This window comes from Triticum dicoccoides, chromosome 1A, assembly GCF_002162155.2.
Source record: "Triticum dicoccoides isolate Atlit2015 ecotype Zavitan chromosome 1A, WEW_v2.0, whole genome shotgun sequence".
NCBI lineage: Eukaryota > Viridiplantae > Streptophyta > Magnoliopsida > Poales > Poaceae > Triticum > Triticum dicoccoides.
The window spans coordinates 80,967,318-80,985,773 of NC_041380.1; the positions used below are offsets into that span (position 1 = coordinate 80,967,318).

General features: G+C 47.4%; 1 non-coding gene across 1 annotated transcript; it reads left to right on the forward strand.

The window, feature by feature from the left end:
* Positions 1–9,033: 9,033 nt before the first annotated feature.
* On the forward strand, positions 9,034–9,106 carry TRNAK-UUU. Its single transcript has one exon. It is a non-coding gene; the product is annotated as a tRNA-Lys (tRNA).
* The last annotated feature ends 9,350 nt before the right edge of the window (positions 9,107–18,456 follow it).

Consider the following 18,456-nt stretch of genomic DNA (forward strand, 5'->3'; position numbering starts at 1 on the left):
GAAGAGGCTCGTTTTTCTTCTGATATGCAGAGATTCATTGGTTTCTACGGTTTCAAAAAAAAATTCTAGATGGTGATCCTCCTAGTTTTGTATCCTGATAGGCTTTGGTCATCCTCTTCATGTGAAGAGAACTAAATAATAATGCATTTGATTAAATCTGCGACAAATATGATATGGCTAGTTTGCTATACCTGCAGCAACCCTAGATGGATATGCATCTAGCCTTTTCCTTCATTATTTCGGTCGTGCATTGTCATGTGGCATGTTGGTCCCCATTTTGTTTTTTTATTTGTTGTGGATAAATTTTAGCTATATATCTGTAGCGCAAACTGAGTCGACAGCTGGCCACCATAAATGATTTGTTTACTAGGTTCATTTTTGTGAATGTAACTATCTACTCCGTCCGTTCCATGACATGTCAGTTTTGTTCTGACTTCTGAGCCAAACCTTGTGAACTCTAACCAAAGTTTAGCGAGAAAATACCATACCAAATTAACGTCAGCTGATAAATCTTCAACCGTGTTTCCCTAGTGTATGTACTCCCTACACAAGTCTCTAAAACGTCCTATATTAGTTTACCAAGGGAGTACTTATTTAGGTATTTTAGTTGTTCATATCTTTTCAACACATCAAATCAACTGTAGCATCTAGACTGGGGATTTCCTGCAGCCTGAGCAAGAGCAGAGCCTTGACATTATGTCCAGAAAATTATCATGTTCATTTCTGTGCAAGTAATTATCATGTTCATTTTTGTGTAAGTGATGTTTGCCGTAAATGATGGCGTTGTCTACCTGTTTCATTTTTGTGAACCCGATCATCTAGTTCCTCATGTCTGAAATCAAGACATGTTAGCTTTGTTCTAAGTCAGCTTCTGTAAAGTTTGACCAAGTTTATAGAAGAAGAAAAACATATCTCTGGTCTAACTCATGAAGTAAATCACGAAATACGTATTACACCTTAGATGGTCATTGCATCTAAACAGAGGCAACTCTGCATTGTTTCTGAATCACATTTCAGTAAAAAGTTAAATGGAATGTGGTAACAAATGCACCAAAAGATCAAGCAGGGTCACTGCTGTAGATTGCAGTGGCATGGATATTTACACCACATTGCTTGTTGACACTCAAACTACAATACATCAGGCCTTATTATAAGTAGCGAAACCATGGACTGAAGAGGCTCAGCCACATAGTGACCTGACTGAGTCATTCTAGTTTCTTGTATGTGTCCAGCCGGCTCAGAGCACCGTCTGGTAGAGCCTTCGTACAGTTGCTGATCACTTCCCTTGAATGTTTCAGCTCAGTCTTGCCTGCAATGAACCAATTCTCCTTTTATCCATTTGATTGGCTCCTATTATAATTGAAGAGGATAAGAAGAACTTGTTGTGATGGAGGCCTTTTTTGCCTTGTCCACCCGAGAGGCCCTTGAGTTTGCTGGAATGTCGATTAACTTCTGTTCCGGCAAATTCGGGTACTCCATATGTCCTATTTTCAGCAAAGGTCATGCTGAAATTTTCCGTGAATTTTAGCACGACTTTGCTAAAAATAGGACATATGGGGTACTTGTGACTAATGCATGGGTCGGGGTATCTTAGTAGTTAATTAAGTAGGATCAAGTGCCCCGGCGTACTTGTGACTAATGCATGGCTTTTAGGGTGCCTCGGTGTCGATAAAAACCGAAATGATGAAAGCTTAGGCTTTTAGGGTGCCTCGGTGTCGAAAAACCCTCAACGATAAAAGCTTAGCTTTTAGGATGCCTCGGTGTCGACAAACCCTAAATGATGAGACCATGATCTTGTTCCTTGACAATAACCAACTTTTTGACCAAACTTTGTTCCTATTTATAGAGAAACACGGCCAACAACGATGAGGACGAGGGTTCGGGCGGCAAGAAATTCTGGGAGCTGTCCTAGGAGATGGAGGAACAACCTCACTTGTATGAGGACGCTGCCTTCCCCACCGATCCTGAGACCACTGATGGTACTGCCGAGGATGACCCCACTGATGCCACCACTGATGGTGCTGCCGAGGATGCCACCACTGATGATGGCGGCGCACGCACAGATGGCAGCCAACCGAAGAGGCAACGGAAGGACCGGCGCCCGACCGTGCTCCGCACCCTTAAGGAGGAAGTTACTGAAGTGGACTCCGACGGGAATCCAACGGCGCCCGAACGAATAGTCAAGGGGTACTCGCTTCAGCTCGGGTGCATTCTCCAGAGCACCGTCTCAATCAACACCGAGAACCTGAGGCATCCTGACCGAGGGAATTTGCGCAACCTCCTCTTCACGAAGCTGCACGAACGATACAAGTTCCCCGCTGAATTTGAAAACACCAGCCTCAAAGGGAATAAAGTGAACAATGCTGCCCTCACGAAGATGAGCAAGGCCCTGTCTACTTGGAAAAGCAATGTGAAGAGAATGATCGAGAAAGGTGAGAGTTATGAGAAGATCAAGGAGAAAAATCCTTCGATCACCGAAGATGACTACAACGACTTCAAGATCAATTGCTCGAGCACTGCAAGCTCCGAATCAAGTAAGTGGGGGGAAAGAAATGCGGGAGCTAAACTTAGGGGAACACACACTCGGTCCCGGCGGTTACAAAGTGGCGGAGCCTATATGGGACAAGGAGGAGACGGACCGTGCCGAGCAAGGCCTACCGCCCCTCTTCGATAAATAAGGTGACAAGCAGACCAGGAACTTTGTCAGGGCCCGGTACAAGGACACGAAAACAAAGGAGCTTACCACGGATCCGAAGACCAGGGCGCTTGAGCTTGTTCTGGTAAGGAATACACCCCCGCGTAATTAGCTCCATATGGTTGCATTCTAATTAATGAAGCCAAATTTGTAAATGGTTCACATTCCTTCCGTAGGCGACTGAAAGCAGTAGCGCGGGGTCGACTAAGAGCAACCCTTGGGACACCACTCTAAATAGGGCGTTGAATGTAATGAAGAACAAGGATAAGCTCAGTAAGCCGACGTCAGCTGGTCGTGTGGCCGGCAAAGGCTTGTCGACAAAATGGCCGTCATACTATAACACTGGTGGGCGAAAGGAGAAAAAGACCAGCTCGGAAAGCCACGCGCGTGAGGTTAAAGAACTCAGGGGACAGGTGGCGTGGATTCCGGAGATTGTCCAAGAGCAAGTGCAACAACAACTCGGAGCGATGATCACCGCCATTGTGCCTACCTTGATCCAGGGGATTAGTGCGTGGATTGCGGGCGGACAACAGGGGCCGCCCCCGATTCCTAGCTTCACGTCCAGCAACTCGCAGAACGCGATGGCGGGGCCATTGGTGTCTCCGGCGGAGGCGGCATTGGTGTCTCCGACGCCGGCACGGGAGCTTAATGCACCCGGGTGTACATCGGCCGGCACCTCTGCATCAAGCGGCCCCTCCGTCAACTGCACGCCCGCTGTTGGTGGTGCCTCGACATTAGCCGAGCTCGACCCCATCATCATGGTAACTAATTAAGCCTCTCTCGGCTGAGGACTTCATCTCCTTGCCTTTGACTGGGCATCCCTGACGTCCTACATGTTTTCGCAGGGCGCCGCCGACGTTCTGTGCACTCTCCTGCACTTCGTGAACAACGAGTTGGTCGATGTCGCCAAGGGCAAAATCGTTCAACCGGGCAACCCCTTGTTCCACGGTACCCAGATGCCACCCAACTTGTTTAGGGTTCAACTGGTTCGGGTGCTGCTAGGCTGCGATGAGTTGTTACCTCCAATTCGACCCGTCGGGGCCGACGATGATGACGTGATGACCCTCAGCGCCTGCCTGAGCTGGCCCCTGCTTTGGCCGAAGAGCCAGATTCGTTTGGGGGCGGGGGACACCACCCCAAAGACAACACCGCCAGTCGTGCCGGCGCCAAGTCGGCCCCATGGCAAGACCGCCGCAACGGTGCCGGACATCCCTATGCCACTGGATCCAAACATGCATATGGCACAGGATCAAAACGACGACGACGATGATACATTTGCCAACGTCGATCAGTACTTTGCCGATCATGGGTACGGTGGCGACTTCATGGGGCCTCCTTCTCAAGAACCCAACCCAACAAAAGACGTGCACGATCTAGCTGGTACCGTGGATAAGCCAAGTTGCAACAGGCGTCGTCTGCAGTTCAGCTCTCAGGAGACGCCTCCAGCTGCCGACTTCACCGAGCCTCAGATAGGCGAGGTGCGAAATATGATCAGCCCCAACACACTCAAAAAGGCGGTCTATGAGCAGAACTCGGTCCCATTACAGGAGAAGAAGAAGGCACGCAAAAGAAAGACTAACAAGGGTGCGGGCCAGCCGGCACCGAGTACGATCCGTGCTCAGGACGGGCCACCTTCACCTGAGGATATCTCGAGGAGGGTGCATGTGGCGGGTAGACTGATGCTACCGAGACATATGCTCGATGCTGCAACCGGTGCTATGTGGAGTCTGCATGACAGTGTTCTTTCTTTGGAGAAGCGGCGTCTCGGAGAGAAGGATGTGGCATACCCGGTTTTCGCGGCCAAGGTGCCAGAGAAGGATCATTCGCGACAAGACCCCGGACATCGTGATAGTCGACCCCTTCTACATGCGTGCCAAGATCTTGGGCAGCGCTGGGGACCGGCAAGTCGCGAGTTCTTACCTCGAAGGCGTCATTCTGGCAAACCAAGATAAGGATAACTTCCTCGTGCCTTACTTTCCCGAGTAAGTCCTCCCCTCAACCGCCCCGTAACATATGAATTCTTAGATTTTGATCGTTTTTCTTTTAACATTCCGTGTTTTCTGCAGTGACACACATTGCACGCTCATCCTCCTAAGCCCCAAATATTCCATGGCCACATATTTCGACCCGGACCGTCAGTCGAACGTAGACTACACAAATGTCAAGAAGGTTCTTGATTATGTTCTCCCCGGCTATGTCAAATCTGGAGGCACCTTCACCAGGCCTATTCGTAAGTACGGCAAGCACGTGTTCTCCCACAATACGACGTTCTGCTGCGTCAAGCAGCCGCCTGGCGGTCATAAGGGTGCCTACTATGCCATCCATCACATGCGGGCGATCGTACGGGACCATCATCAACTTCTGCTACTGAGTAGACTCAAATATTGGGCCGCGAGCGTGTCGGCAATCCAGGACGCGGACATCAGACAAGAATTCTTTCGCATCTAGTCGGAGTTTGCGGAAATCATCCATCAAGATGTCCTTCGTACCTCGGGGCAGTTCTACCTTAGAAATCAACCGTCCAACAGTGACATCGACACAATCCTACAAATGCAGGTTGACAACGCCCGTTGTTTCATGACTCCCACGATAGATGGCGGCTTCATCCACGCTCCGGTCCCTTGAGTCGAGTCGAAAGTAGAGATGCTGTGGCTAGTTCTGAAACATCGATTGGCTCATGTTGTAATTAAACTTTAATGAACTTGTAGTATGTCTCTTTGGTTTCGAGAGTCGTTCAACTTAGATGTAATCGATGCTATTAATGTCTTCCTTTTCTCTTCCGATCGTTCTGTTGCATACTTATATATTGCTTATGTATTGTCTGTGAATTGGTACTAACGTTTCGTTTGGCTACTGCATAGCGATGCCGTGGTATGTCGTGTACAAGGGTAAGGTTCCCGGAGTCTACGACGACTGGGAGGAGTGTCGGAGACAGGTTCACCGATTCAGCGGTAACAGTTACAAAGGGTACGCCACTAGGGCCAAGGCCAAATCTAGATACGCCCGCTATCTAGCGGGAGAGGGGAGGGAGCGTTGGAGGAACCGGATGAAGACGAGTTTCATCGTGATGATGCTCATCGTGATGACCGCAGCTCTCTTCTATGTGATGGTAGTTTAGATGATCGATATCGACTTGTAATGTGAAGAAAAACTCGCGGTCTCGAGACTTGTAATATATTGTTCTATCTTTGTTCGGTCTTTTCAATTCAGAGACTAATATGATGAATTGTATTCGGAGACTAAAATGATGAATTGTATTCAGAGACTAATCTTCTATTGTATTCGATGAATCTGTTGTTGATGTGTGCTGTCTATATTTTGTCCAATTATACATTTTGTAACCTGTGCAAAAAACAGAAAATTAAAAAAAAACCTAATATTCATACTAATGGCGCATCACATCATAGTGCTCCATTAGTATGCCAAAGGATACTAATGGCGCATCATTAAACAGTGTGCCATTAGTATGCCGAAGTTACTAATGGCGCATCCTGTGGTTGTGTGCCATTAGTATGCCAAAGCACCTGCTATACATGGCCCCCTGGGAGGCATACTAATGGCGCACTGTTGTATATACTAATGGCGCGCCATTAGTATACCAGATACTAATGGCGCACCAGTGGTGCGCCATTAGTAAAATATACTAATGGCGTGGCACTAATGGCGCACCACTAATGCGCCATTAATGGCCAAATTAGGTGCGCCATTAGTAGGCCTTTTCCTAGTAGTGACGCGAAACGAGAGCGAAACTTGCTATGAGGAGAAGACTCGGCAAGAGAGGTTTGAACAAGAGGAACTGCCGTCTAGTTGAGTTTGATCATTCTCTCTTTCTATCTCTCTTTCTTTCAAGAGCTGAATAAGGGCATATCCGCAAAGGAGAGAGAAATCGGACTTTCTTCATTACCCCCCTCATTATTCAAGACGTGAATATAAAGTGTATTGTACTCCCTTGGATCTTTTCCGGGATCTTTACTTGTCGTTGATCAAGTAAGCTAGAAGGAAGATGGGCGGTAGGGTGAATGGACATTCGTATCCTCTTCGACTCGTCGGTTAAGAGAGTAGCGACCAAAAAGAAATCATTATACAGGATAACTGTTGTAGAGACAAAATGTAGGAAGGAGAAAGTTGGTTTCAATGAGTCATGTGAATTGTAGAAGAAATAGGTAAACAAGGCGGGTTAATATATATACGTTGAAAAGCAAGGGGATAAATTGAACAAAATGAAGAGCAATCCAGAATCCTATTTTGTATACTATAAGAAAAAGGCACTGAAAACTTGGAAACGGAAGATGTTGTAACTGATATGGGTAGTCACACATTAGGCAAAATGGTGTAGTGGTTGGGCCAGGTAGCTTCTTCTTTTGAACAGCATTTCATTCTGTTTTGGATGCTTTCTACTATGTTTCAAGTGATCAAAGAAGAGTTTATTTCCCACTACTCATATCACATCTTATGTGTTGATGCAAGCTGACTAAATCAATAAGATGGTATTCGTATTTGATTAGAAAAGATGGTATTCTTCTTTATTCCGAAGCACAACAATCCGGATCTCTATCTTATAGCTTATCCTTCCTATTGTGTATGTATTACGGTCATGTCAAGTCAATGGTCTGTCTGCCCTGCAAGCGGTCTTGAATGGCTTCAGTGAATTGTTTGCTGAGCCTACAGAGTGACCTCCTAGGAGGACAATAGACCACAAAATACCCTTACTACCAAGCACTAAACCTGTCAATCATTAGAGAAGGGACAGAGTTCAAGATAAGACTATCTTGCCTGTTTGGTACAGAGAGTACCGGGTATTCCGATGGTTAAAGATTCAAGTCTTAGTGGCAAAGGGGGACAACTTTGGCCTGCAACCGTTTCCACTTTATGGCCCACAGCTTGTGTTCTTCGGTATTAATTCGGTTTCTGTTTGTTTGGCTTGTCTCGTGCACCACCTGAATTGAATCATAGTAATGGGACTTTGGTAATCCAGTGATGAAGTCAATGTTGATAATGGACCATGCTTCATCAGGAATGGGTAGAGGATCGAAGAGGCCAGGGAGTTTTTAATGTTCTACCTTAGCTTGCTGACAGATTTGACACTTGTTGACAAAAGATTCCACTGATTGAAAGATTCCTGTCCAAGCAAATAGTGCCTTGATGCGGTGATAAGTAGCAGTAATGCCAGAGTGGGCACCAATACCACTGGCATGAAGTTCTTGCAAGATGTTTTTTTCATTTAGAAGTTTGCACCAACCCATACTCTTCCTCTATATCGAATGACCCTCTTATGCAATGAATATTTGCTATTCTTGTGAGTGCTCAGGACTGCCAATTCAGATAGTAAATTCTGGGTGAATGTGTCTTTGCTGTACCCTGCAACAATATCAGTGAGCCATTGTGGTTGACAGGAAGTAATGGCATTCAGTTCATCTGGCTCATGTAATCTAGATAGTGGTGCATCAGCTGCCCTATTCTCTGAGCCTTTTATTGGATGGTATATTGTAATCCCATGAGCTTGAGGAAAGGAAAGCTTTGTGCTGCATTGGTGTTTTAAGTCTTTGAGCAGTCAAATGAGCTAAGCTCCTGTGAATGAAACGCCTGTCCTGCTAAGCCCAAACTCTAATGTGCTTGACTTGGAAGTAGGCCACTCTTTCACTGTGAGGATCTTCTTTTAGTCTGTAGCCACCCTTTGCCCACTAATGACATGACCCAGGTATTCTATCTGTGGTTGAGCAAATGAACATTTATTCAACTTCACATATAGTTGATTCTGCTTCAGAAGGTCAAATACTTGCCGCAAATGGGTGACTTGATCTTGCAAGGATTTGCTGTAGATTAAGATGTCATCAACAAAAACAAGTACACAAACCCTAGTCAGCTCAGCCAGAATTGTGTTCATAGCACTCTGGAGGGAGGGTGGTGCATTTGTGAGCCCAAATAGCCTAAAATTCATGGTGACGTGTGTCTTGAATGCCGTTTTGTATTCGTATGCTTCATGTAATCTTATCTGATGGTAACCAACTCTCAGATCCAGCTTAGTAAACCAAACAGCACAAGATAACTCATCCAACAATTCTTCAACTATAGGCATTGGGTATTTTATTAGACGAATCCATCTTATTTCCTTATTTCTCTGTTTTGGTAGCAGGAGAAGTAGTTTGTTCAGCCCGGACTTCAAAGTAGTCTCCCTCGTTGACCTTCTTTTTTAGATAGAATCCTCAATGAGTGGAAAGGACTCCCAAACTTGCTCCACAGTACTATACCATACAGAGCCGCGCCCTTGTGATATGATAAGAAGAAAAGGGGCCAGGCCGCCCTCTTTTCTTTTCCGCACCAAGCCTTCTTGTAAAATCGAGTGTATAGCTCAGTTGGTAGAGCATTGGGCTTTTAACCTAATGGTCGCAGGTTCAAGTCCTGCTATACCCAAAACAAAAAAAACCACTCTTGTATTCGTAAGGATGTGGAGTTATAGCATGTGCAAGAGTGCAAAAAAATTAGGGTTCTCTGGGGAAAAGTCGACCGAGTAGAATAAGATCTCAGATTTGCATCCAGATCTGCACGGAACCCGAGGTTCGCGGGAAGCACTGTCAACGCCAGAGAATCGCCAGAGTTGAAGAAGAGGCGGCCGGGGCGGTGGTTGCCGGCGAGGAGGGGAGGCGAGGAGGCGGCGGCGGCGGGCTCGGACAACGAGGTGGCCTCGGGCAGCGCGCGACGGCACCGGGGTGGCGGAGGCGAGGTGAGGCGGCGGCGGCCGGTCGGTGTCGGGCGCCGGCGAGGAGAGGGCGGCGGGGTCGCGGTCCACTGGCCCGGTGGGCAACTCAGGCGGGCCTCCCGCGGGCTCGCTGGGCCGCGCGGAGGAGTGGCGGTGATGTGGGCGCGGGGGCGCCACGTGGCATCACGGGAGTGTTCGGCGGCGACGTCCGGCTAGGAGGCGGACATGTTCGACGGCGGAGGAGCAGATTTTAGGGTTAGGGTGCGAAATGATCCGCGAATTTTTGGAGGAGACCTAGTTTTATAGGTAGGAGGAGCTAGGAAGCTCCAAATGGAGTGCAGTTTGCGGCCACACGCTCGTGATCAAACGCTCTAGATGATGGGAGAGGTTTTGGTGGGGTTTGGGCCAAATTGGAAGGGTGTTGGGCTGCAACACAAACGAGGCCTTTTCGGTCCCTCGGTTAACCGTTGGAGTATCAAACGAAGTCCAAATGGCACGAAACTTGACAGGCGGTCTACCGGTAGTAAACCAAGGCCGCATGGCAAGTCTCGGTCCAATTCGGAAATGTTTAACCCCCACACACATGAAAAGAGGTAGAAGGACCACCGGAGGAGATAGGAGTGCCGGAATGGAAAACGGACAACGGGGAAAATGCTTGGATGCATGAGACGAACACGTATGCAAATGCAATGCACATGATGACATGATATGAGATGCATGACAAAGGCAACGACACACAGAGACAAAAACCCGAACCCGAGGAAAATAAAATAACTTAGTGCCGGAAACGGCAAGAGTTGGGATACATATAAGGTAAATTACATCCGGGGTGTTACAACACTCCACCACTACGAAAGGATCTCGTCCCGATATCTAGGACTGGAAAAATGCCGGGTACTCAGAACGGAGGTGATCCTCGCGTTCCCAGGTGGCTTCACGATCAGAATGGTGTGACCACTTGACTTTGAGGAATTTGATTGACTTATTGCGAGTCTTGCATTCAGTCTCTTCAAGAATAGCAACTGGGTGCTCACGATAAGAGAGGTCTGCTTGGAGATCAATGTCTTCGAAGTTGACGGTGCGGTCAGGAGTCTTGAAGCACTTGCGGACCTGAGAGACATGGAACACGTCGTGCACGTTTGCAAAGTTTGAAGGAAGCTCGAGTTGATAGGCGAGATCGCCTCTCTTGCTGACGATCTTGAAAGGACCCACGTATCTAGGGGAAAGCTTCCCTTTTATACCGAAGCGACGAGTACCTTTCATTGGAGAGACGCGGAGGTAAACATGGTCTCCGATCTCGAAAGCCAAATCACGATGCTTACTATCATAGTAGCTCTTCCGGCACGATTGCACTTCTTTGAGGTTATCACGAATGACTTTGCACATTTCCTTTGCCTCTGTGATCAAGTCATTTCCAATAAGTTGACATTCACCGGTCTCTGACCAGTTAAGAGGAGTACAACACTTCCTGCCATAGAGAATTTCAAATGGGGCCTTGCCCGAACTCGCCTGAAAGCTGTTGTTGTAGGAGAACTCGTCATATGGAAGACAATCTTCCCACTTCATGCCGAAAGAGATAACGCAAGCCTTGAGCATATATTCAAGAATCAGATTGACACGCTTGACTTGACCGCTAGTTTGCGGATGAAAAGCTGTGCTGAAACGGATGTTGGTGCCCATGGCCTTCTGAAAAGAATCCCAAAACTTGGAGGTAAAGATGCTGCCATGGTCTGAAGAGATCAACTGTGGAATGCCGTGCAGAGAGACAGTCCGAGAGGTATAAAGCTTCGCCAATTGAGCTGCAGTGATAGACTCTTTGATAGGCAGGAAATGAGCCACTTTAGTGAGTTTGTCGATGACAATGAATATAGCATCATTGCCACGCTTGGACTTTGGAAACCCAGTCACGAAGTCCATCTCAATGTGGTCAATCTCATTGAGAGAAAATAGACGGATGGTATCATCACGAGCGGCAAAGACAATTACATCCTCAGACGAATGAGTCAATTGAATCTACCTGGCAGCACAATCAAGATGCGCCTTGTGCTTAGAAAGCCAATCCATTCCAAGAATAAGATCAATATCCGAGTTTGCAAGAACCACTGGAGAGGACAGAAACTTGTAGTCGCCCAACGTGATAGAGACATCGGGAGCAACCAAACTAGAAGTCAAAAGCTTGCTGGGAGAAACAACTTGCATGACTTTGGGCATAACCTCAGTATCAACATTGTGCTTCGATGCAAATGGGAATGATAAGAAAGAATGCGATGCACCAGTGTCAAAATGTACTTTTGCGGGAACATCGTTAACAGGAAGGTTACCCATGATGACATCTGGCGAGTCCTCTGCCTGAGCTCCATTCAACAAGTTGACCTTGGCGTGCTTGGGGTTATGCTTGACCACAGCTGTACTTGCCGATCTCACAGGAGGAGGAGGGAGACGCCTCTGATTGAAGCATTTGTTGGCATAGTGACCCTTCTGTTGGCACTTGTTGCACGTGACCTCTGAAAGCGGACGGTGATACGGAGCACTTGATCTTGGATCTTGAGACGAAGTCTTGTTCTGAAAGCCAGGGTTGGGTGGGTGGGAAGATCCACTGCCACCTTTGTGCTTCTGCTGATAAGGCTGACGGAACGGAGGAGGAGGAAGCCAATACTTCTGCTGCTTAGCCACTTGAGTTGAGGAAGAAGGAGTAGCATCTCTGACTCGCTTCTTGGAAGCATCGCACTTCAGTTGAGCAGTCTATTGCTTCATTGCCATGTTGTAAAACTCATCGTACCTCTTGGGCTCAAAGAGAACGAGAGCTAGCTGGATTTCTTCTCTGAGACCACCCCTGAACTGGTATATCATGCTCTTCTCGTCAGGGACATCCTGCTTAGCAAAACGGGCGAGCTTCTGAAACATCTTGTTGTACTCGTAAACAGACATAGATCTTTGCTTCAGGTTGCGGAATTCCTCACGCTAGCTTTCAACCACGCTCTGAGGAATATGATGAGCTTTGAAGTCTTGATGGAATTCATCCCAGGTAATCACACGGCCTCCTCTGGAATCTTTGTACTGCTGAAACCATTCTGCAGCTTGGTCTTTGAGTTGGAAGGAAGCGAACTTAACAAAGTCCTCAGGGCTGACGCTACTGCACTCGAAATGCTTGCATATGTCCACGAGCCAATCATCAGTGTCAGTTGCCTCAACACAATTGCTGAAGGTCTTTGGCTGGTTAGCAAGGAACTGGTTGAGTGTAGCAAAGTGATTCTGATTGTTGCCCTGGCCCTGGCTCCCTTGGTTGCGCTCTTGAAGAAGTTGCATGATCAGCTGCGTGTTTGCATTGGTAGTGGCCAACACAGCTTGCCATGCCTCAGGATGTGGAGGTGGTGGTGGCGGATCAGGATTCGGAGTTGTGCGCGTTGGAGGAGCCATCCTGAAGAGGTTGACATCCATTAGCACAATGACAGACAAATATTGAAGCTGAATCAAACAGGTTGAAATTGCAACATATAGTCTTCACATCCGAACCAAATGAACGAATGTATTCCAATTGAAATGGTCACATATCCATAAATTGAGAAGCCACATAGAATTGAGGTAGAAGAATAAAACCAACAAGGTACGGAACAAGAACGAATACTCGGTAAGGATCACCCAATCTCAAACCAAATATCCGTGGAAGAAGAACTAGAGCTACAAGAATTCCCACCTATGAAACTCCCGAACCTTTCCGGTTATGCAATTAGGTGTTGGGGATACAGGGGAAGCATAATATCTCACCCAAATCTAGCAAATCCTACATCCAGCTATATCCATCCTTCAACACATAACCGAGAAAAACTTCGGAAATCGTCTACCTCAACCTTCGAAAAGCATACGTTATACAAGTTATGGCAATACTCCCGAACACCCGCCCCAGTACTGGGTGGCGTCGATGTTATCTCACCAACAACTGCATAAAAGAGATTTTCGATGTCGGCGAAACTCAGGTATTCCAGAATTTCAACGATAAAATTGTGACGACAACACCTCGGAGATCAACTCCCCAGGACACTGCCACAACCCCTAAATGACAGGAGGCACCAAGAACAATGTTCTCGTCACAAATCGATCTGAACGATTCCAAGATACCCGCGTGATCCTAAAATGTTTTTAGTGAAATTTGAGAAGAGAAGAGTCAAAAATCTACGTCAGCATGCCTTACCAGAGCGGTGAAGGGACTGGGGAGTAAAAAGAATTCCTAAACTCTACGATATATAATTCCTAAATGATTCAAAACGTTTTTCTAGACTCAACAACGCCAATGATTTGATCAAGCAGGGGGCTCCTAAGGTCGGCGAAGGCTCTGATTACCAACTTGTAACGCCCTCGATGCGGCTATATCTCCTACGTGTCGAAGCACGACTTAGAGGCATAACCACACTGAAAGCAATGTCGCAAGTAAGGTAATCTTCACAACAACCCATGTAAATATATAAAAGGGGAAAAAATTACATAGTTGGCTTACACTCGCCACGTCACACAAATACATGAATAACATTACAATCATCCAATACACTCATGGTCCGACTACGGTACCAAAATAAAAGATCAACCCCAACATGCGACATGGTCCCCGATCGCTCCAACTGGGCACCACTAATGATCATCTGTGAAGGACACATAGTAACAACGAGAGTCTTCATCAAACTCCCACTTGATCTCAAGCGCATCGTCTGGAGCGGTATCATCGGTCCTTGCATCTGGTTTGGAAGTAATCTGTGAGTCACGTGGACTCAGCAATCTTGCACCCTCGCGATCAAGACTATTTAAGCTTATAGGTAAGGCAAGGGAATATGTGGAGCTGCAGCAAGTGACTAGCATATATGGTGGCTATCCTGTTCACAAAAGAGAGCAAGAAGAGAAGGCAAAAGCACGGTCGAACAACTATGATCAAGAAGTGATCCTAGAACAACCTACGTCAAGCATTACTCCAACACCGTGTTCACTTCCCAGACTCCGTCGAGAAGAGACCATCACGGTTACACACGCGGTTGATTAATTTTAATTAAGTTAAGTTTCATGTTATCTACAACCAGACATTAACAAATTCCCATCTGCCCATAACCGCGGGCATGGCTTTCGAAAGTTCAAATCCCTACAGGGGAGTACCAACTTAGCCCATCACAAGCTCTCACGGTCAACGAAGGATATTCCTTCTCCCAAGACATTCCGATCAGACTCGGCATCCCGGTTTTACAAGACATCCTCGAGAATGGTAAAACAAGTCCAGCAACACCGCCCGAATGTGCCGACAAATCCCGATAGGAGCTGCACATATCTCGTTCTCAGGGCACACTCAGATGAGACATCCTACGAGTAAAACCAACCCTCAAGTTGCCCCGAGGTGGCCCCGCAGTCTACTCGGTCGGACCAACACTCAGAGGAGCACTGGCCCAGGGGGGTTTAAATAAAGATGACCCTTGGGCTCCGGAAACCCAAGGGAAAAAGAGGCTAGGTGGCAAATGGTAAAACCAAGGTTGGGTATTGCTGGAGGAGTTTTATTCAAGGCGAACTGTCAAGGGGTTCCCATTATAACCCAACCGCGTAAGGAACGCAAAATCCAGGAACATAACACCGATATGACGGAAACTAGGGCGGCAAGAGTGGAACAAAACATTAGGCAAAAGGCCGAGCCTTCCACCCTTTACCAAGTATATAGGTGCGTTAATATAAACAAGATAATATGGTGATATCCCAATAATGAACAATGTTCCAACAAGGAATGATCTCCAATCTTCACCTGCAACTAGCAATGCTATAAGATGGCTGAGCAAAGCGGTAACATAGCCAATCAACGGTTTGCTAGGACATGGTGGGTTAGAGGTTTGACGTGGCAATTTGGGAGGCATGATAAGCAAGTGGTAGGTATCGTAGCATAGGCATAGCAAAAGAGCGAGCATCTAGCAAGTGAAGATAGAAGTGATTTCGAGGGTATGATCATCTTGCCTGAAAAGTTGTCAGAGTTGACTTGATCCTCGTAAGCAAACTCAACGGGCTCCTTGTTAGCGAACTCGTCTCCCAGCTCTACCCAAACAAGACAAATAAGAAAAAGGAACACAATCAACCACGTGCAATGCTCAAACAACAAGATGCAAACATGGTATGCTATGCGGGACGTGATATGTGATGCATATGCATGATTTGACAAGGAATGATTCAACCTGGCCTCAACTTGGAAATCTAAGAGTGCCACTGGAAAGGTGAGGTGATTTCGGTTGAAATCGATATAAAGATCACCAGAATCGGATGCACGGTTGAGAAATGGCAAACAAAACAAATATGGCACTGGTCTGCGATAATCAGCAAGTAGCCATCTAAATGCATAAAGATAATTATGCTACAACACTCAAACATGACAACAAAATACATGGCAGGGATCAATTCATGATGCTTGACAAAAGATGAACACTGATCTACGGCTAATTCATCCATTAACAGGTTCAAACAAGCATGGAAAAAATGCAAACGATAACAGGTTTCAGACTTAGTGAAATTAACACTAGTCTGGAATTTAACATCAGGAAGCACACTTTGGAGTATGAAAACTACATGCTACAGGAACTTAACATGGAAAAACAAGACATGGCAAGAATCTACTCAAAGCACTTAACAAATGTCCCTTAGTGACCTTGAGCCAAAAGGAACCAGAAAATACAATTGCAAGCATGTGAACATGGCAAAAACATAATCAGATTACAGACTTAGTGAAAAACTGGAGCATGCAAATCTGTTAACGAGTAGGCATGTTTACGAGCTCGATGCACTCAGTACAGAGCATGGCATGAAAAACTAAGCATACACACATCAAGAATACATGGCATAGATGCTAGCCATGGAAAGAATAACAATATAGCATGCACGGATCAATAGCAACATCCTCGGCAAAATCGCTAACAAGTCAACAATCTGCCAGGATTCACGAAATAGCAAAAGTAGAGCTCGATTGGCTCAAGCTAGATTGCTCCATAAATTCAAACAAAGCCACAGATGGATAGGGCACCACAATTTTAACAAATCATCCTTAATGATCATCCTCAAAAGAGGCACGGATCACTAGGAAACAACAAGAACATATGGTATAACGACGAAATCAGGACAAGGACTTAGTGAAATTCTAAGTCCCTGAAATCAGCATTACCGATTGCACTACTTTGCAAGCTTGTGCTAGTCACCACACATACCACAAAAATACATGGTAAGCACCTCTGTAAAGATGGCATGGCATATAACAAAACTCATTTAGAGCTTACGAGCATATCATGCACACATTAATCATGGCAAAAATGACAAATTGCTATTTGATGCAGCAGATCTGACAAATTTATCACATAGCCCTCTTCCAATAGCATTTCGGGCATCAAAATGAGCTCAAATGAAAATGATTCAATGAGATGAAATGATGCCCTCGTTGAGACAAACATTTTGATATGCTACACGCGCAAATCAGAGCTAGGGATGTAGAGTTATAGCATGTGCAAGAATGCAAAAAAATTAGGGTTCTCTGGGGAAAAGTTAACCGAGTAGAATAAGATCTCAGATCTGGATCCAGATCCGCACGGAACCCGAGGTTCGTCGGAAGCACTGTAGACGCCGGAGAATCGCCGGAGTTGAAGAAGAGGAGGCCGGGGCGGCGCTTGCCGGTGACGATGGGCGGCAAGGAGGCGGCGGCGGCGGGCTCGGACGACGAGGTGGCCTCGGGTAGCGCGCGACGGCGCCGGGACGGTGGCGGCAAGGTGAGGCGACGGTGGCCTGTCGGCGTCGGGCGCTGGCGAGGAGAGGGCAGCGCGCCTCGGGAGGAGAAAGGGCGGCGGGGTCGCGGTCCACTGGCCCGGTGGGCAACTCAGGCGGGCCTCCCGCGGGCTCGCCGGGCCGCGCGGAGGAGTGGCGGCGATGTGGGCACGGGGGCGCCACATGGCGTCACGGGAGTGGTCGGCGGCGACGTCCGGCTAGGAGGCGGACATGTCCGGCGGCGGAGGAGCGGATTTTAGGGTTAGGGTGCGAAATGATCCGCGAATTTTTGGAGGAGACCTAGTTTTATAGGTAGGAGGAGCTAGGAAGCTCCAAATGGAGTGCGATTTGCGGCCACGCGCTCGTGATCGAACGCTCTAGACGATGGGAGAGGTTTTGGTGGGTTTTGGGCCAAATTGGAAGGGTGCTTGGCTGCAACACAAACGAGGTCTTTTCGGTCCCTCGGTTAACCGTTGGAGTATCAAACGAAGTCCAAATGGCACGAAACTTGACAGGCAGTCTACCGGTAGTAAACCAAGGCCGCATGGCAAGTCTCGGTCCAATCCGGAAATGTTTAACCCCCACACACGAAAAGATGTAGAAAGGACCACCGGAGGAGATAGGAGCGCCGGAATGCAAAATGGACAACGGGGAAAATGCTCGGATGCATGAGACGAACATGTATGCAAATGCAATGCACATGATGACATGATATGAGATGCATGACAAAGGCAACAACACACGGAGACAAAAACCCGAACCTGAGGAAAATAAAATAACTTAGTGCCGGAAACGGCAAGAGTTGGGATACATATAAGGTAAATTACATCCGGGGTGTGACAGGCGTACCGCAAAACGGAGGAAACGGACCTCCTACGGTCGAAACGGGGGTCCTGTTGATCGGGAGGGGTGTGGCGTACCGCAAAACAGACAAAACGGACTTGTGTTGGAGCGCTACGGTCGAAATGGGGGTCATGTTCATCGGGAGGGGTGTGGCGTACCGCAAAACGGGACTCCACGGGATACTGTTCATCTCCACCATCGACCTCCTCCAGCCTCCACGGGCTCTTGCTCATCCAGCCTCCACGGGCTCCTGTTCATCCAGCCTCCACCACGCGCTACTCCACCGGCTACTGTTCAATCACCCCTCCACCGTCTACTGTTCATCCAGCCCTCCACACCACGGGGTCCTATTCAACCACCCCTCCACGGGCACCCCTCCACCGTCTGTTGTTCATCCAGCCCTCCAGACCACGGGGTCCTGTCAACCACCCCTCCACCGTCTATTGTTCATCCAGCCCTCCACACC